At 46.9% G+C, this 3,667-nt stretch overlaps 1 non-coding gene across 1 annotated transcript; it reads left to right on the top strand.

Annotated features, from left to right (window-relative positions):
• The first annotated feature begins 1,558 nt into the window (after positions 1-1,558).
• On the top strand, positions 1,559-1,651 carry LOC133217343 (small nucleolar RNA SNORD121A). Its single transcript, XR_009726860.1, has one exon. It is a non-coding gene; the product is annotated as a small nucleolar RNA SNORD121A (small nucleolar RNA).
• The last annotated feature ends 2,016 nt before the right edge of the window (positions 1,652-3,667 follow it).

Here is a 3,667-nt window from a genome sequence, read left to right as displayed (position 1 = left end):
CAAATGATGCTGTAAATGCTCTGGGGGGAGGACTGGGAGGGTAAAAGAATGTCTCCTTCACAGGTTGACCACCCGAGAAGGAGAAAGAATATGTGTAACTGCTAAGCACTTCTATTATATACCTCCCAAAGTATAAAGGTGGTGACCATACTGGGAACATAAGCCAGATAAGTTTCATGATCAATAATTCTACTGTGTTACAAGTCATTATCATAAAGTACACTGAGACAAGAACTTTAGCCCAAGCCCCACACTTGAAAAACACTAATACAGCAAATACCAGATCCAAGAAAGTTACAACATTCTGAAGCTGTGAGATCAAGAGGAACAACTTTGAGAGCCAATAAATCAGCATTGTGACGAGTGACTATTAATCCGGTCAGATCTGTTGTTATCTCAACCCCTTCGTGCCCCACGTTGGGCACCAAAAAGAACTGTCATGGTTTAACCCCAACCAAGACAGCTTGTGCACTTACTCCCAGTGAGTGGTGCCAGGCTGGAAGCAATCGAGGCCCATGTTAGTCCGTCCCCCCGCCCCCCTTCCCCAGAGGGATGGGGAGGAGAATCGAAGGAATGCAACTCCCACGGGCTGAGATAAGAACAGTCTAGCAACTAATGTACAATACGAATCACCACCGCTACCACCAACGACAACAATGATAAGAGAAAATAGCAAAGGAAAGGAGTACAATACCACGCGCCGAACCACCAGTCCGACCCGGCCGACCCCCTGTCCTTCCGGGTACCTCCCAGTTCCCCCCTGGGCATGACGTGCTGTGGTATGGAATACCTCTTTGGTCAGTTTGGGTCAGGTGTCCTGTCTCTGCTTCCTCCCGGCTTCCCCTCCTCCCTGGCAGAGCATGAGACTCACAAAGTCCTTGGCCAAACCAAAACATCATTTTTATCAGCTTTGTTCCCAGCCCGAAAGTCAAAACACAGCACTGCACCAGCTACCAAGAAGGAGAAAAAATGACTGCTGCTGCTAAACCCAGGACAGGGCCCCTCACTACAAAAAGACATTGAGGTGCTGGAGCCGGTCTAAAGAAGGACAACAAAGCTGGTGAAGGGTCTAGAGAAGAAGAGTTATAAGGAATGGCTGAGGGAACTGGAGTTGTTTAGTCTAAAGGCGGCTGAGGGGAGACCTTATTGCTCTTCACAATTAAGTGAAAGAAAGTCGTAGCGAGGTGGCTGTTGGTCTCAGTAACAAGTTGACTGGATGAGAAGAAATGGCTTCAAGTTGCACCAGGGGAAGTTTAGATTGGATATTAGGAAAAATACCCTTCCCCAAAAGGGTTGTCAAGCATTGGAACAGGCTGCCCAGGGAAGTGGTTGAGTCACCATTCCTGGAGGCATTTAAAAGATGTAGTGCTTAGGGACATGGTTTAGTGGTGGACTTGGCAGTGCTGGGTTTTGCAGTTGGACTTGATGATCATAAGGGTCTTTTCCAACCTAAATTCTATGGTTCTATTCTATATAACTTGTTAAGGAGAAGGAGAGTGAAGACCACAGTCTGTTTCTTGATTATAAAGCAGGAAATTCTAAGCTGGATCGTTTCTAGGTCCAAAATACAGTGATTTTATTTTTTCCAAGCACATGTCTGATTGCTCTATGTGGAAAATTACTCTTGCAAGTGATTATGGTTTTTGTGGTTTTTTTTTCTCTTGGTTTGGTTTGTTTTTTTTGCTTTTGATTTTTCTTTGATTTGGTAGCCACAATCTGAATGTTGGCTGAAGGGGACAGATACAGATGATGCTTTGATCATAGAATCATAGAATAGTTAGGGTTGGAAAGGACCTTAAGATCATCAAGTTCCAACCGCCCTGCCACGGGCAGGGACACCTTGCTCTAAACCATATTACCCAAGGCCTTGTCCAACCTAGCCTTGAACACTGCCAGGGATGAAGCATTCACAACCTCCCTGGACAACCTATTCCAGTGCCTCACCACCCTAACAGGAAAGAATTTCCTCCTTATATCCAATCTAAACTTCCCCTGTTGAAGTTTTAACCCATTACCCCTTGTCCTATCACTACAGTCCCTAATGAAGAGTCCATCCCCAGCATCCCTATATGCCCCTTTCAGATACTGGAAGGCTGCTATGAGGTCTCCACGCAGCCTTCTCTTCTCCAGGCTGAACAGCCCCAACTTTCTCAGCCTATCTTCATATGGGAGGTGCTCCAGTCCCCTGATCATTCTCGTGGCCCTCCTCTGGACTTGTTCCAACAGATCCGTGTCCTTTTTATGTTGAGGACACCAGAACTGCACACAATACTCCAAGTGAGGTCTCACAGAGAGCAGAATAAAGGGGCAGGATCACCTCCTTCGACCTGCTGGTCACACTCCTTTTGATGCAGCCCAGGATACGGTTGGCTTTCTGGGCTGCAAGCGCACACTGCTGGCTCATGTTCATTTTCTCATCGACCAGCACCCCCAAGTCCTTCTCCGCAGGGCTGCTCTGAATCTCTTCTCTGCCCAGCCTGTAGCTGTGTCTGGGATTGCTCCAACCCAGGTGTAGGACCTTGCACTTGGCATGGTTAAACTTCATGAGGTTGGCATCAGCCCACCTCACAAGCGTGTCAAGGTCCCTCTGGATGGCATTCCTTCCCTCCAGCCTATCAACCGAACCACACAGCTTGGTGTCATCGGCAAACTTGCTGAGGGCGCACTCAATCCCACTGTCCATGTCAGCAACGAAGATGTTAAACAAGACCAGTCCCAACACTGATCCCTGAGGGACACCACTCGTAACTGGTCTCCAGCTGGACATTGAGCCATTGACCACAACTCTTTGTATGCAGCCATCCAGCCAGTTCTTTATCCACTGAGTGGTCCATTCATCAAATTGATGTGTCTCCAATTTAGAGACAAGAATGTTGTGTGGGACAGTGTCGAACGCTTTACAGAAGTCCAGGTAGATGACATCAACTGCTTTACCGCTGTCCATCAGTTCTGTAGCCCCATCATAGAAGGCCACCAAATTGGTCAGGCAGGATTTCCCCTTGGTGAAGCCATGCTGGCTGTCACCAAGCACCTTGTTGTTTTTCATGTGCCTTAGCATGCCTTCCAGGAGAATCTGCTCCAAGATTTTGCCAGGCACAGAGGTGAGACTGACTGGTCTGTAATTGCCTGGGTCATCCATTTTCCCCTTCTTGAAAATGGGGGTTATATTTCCCATTTTGCAGTCGTTGGGAACTTCATCTGACTGCCATGATTTTTCAAATATGATGGCCAGCGGCTTAGCAACTTCATTCGCCAGCTCCTTCAGGACCCGCGGATGGATTTCATCAGGACCCATGGACTTGTGCGCGTTTAGATTTTTAAGATGGTCTTGAACCAATTCCTCTCCTACAGTGGGCCCAAGGTCTCCATTCTCACAGTCCCTGCGTTTGTCTTCCAAGTCTTGGGTGATATTCTAGAATAGTGTGGTTCACTCTTTTAGCTCCAGATCAGAGCACAGAATTAATGAATTAATTTCAGGTTACAAGAATGTGGTTAACTTATGGGATGTAAAGTGGGGGGTTGTTGCAGATATAGTTATCAGTAAGGCTGAGGCAGTAACTGAAGAAGCCTGTAGTTAAGGGAGGAGAGGGTGTCAGTTATGACATCTGTCATTATAATAGTAATACAAATGCAAAACAATTATGGCTTTTTTTCCTCCTTTAAGATT

This window comes from Neopsephotus bourkii, unplaced genomic scaffold (genome assembly GCF_033783945.1).
Source record: "Neopsephotus bourkii isolate Nb327-2 ecotype Australia unplaced genomic scaffold, CSIRO-AGI_Nbou_v1 NB_1135, whole genome shotgun sequence".
Lineage (NCBI taxonomy): Eukaryota > Metazoa > Chordata > Aves > Psittaciformes > Psittacidae > Neopsephotus > Neopsephotus bourkii.
This window is presented reverse-complemented; position numbering and strand designations above follow the sequence as displayed.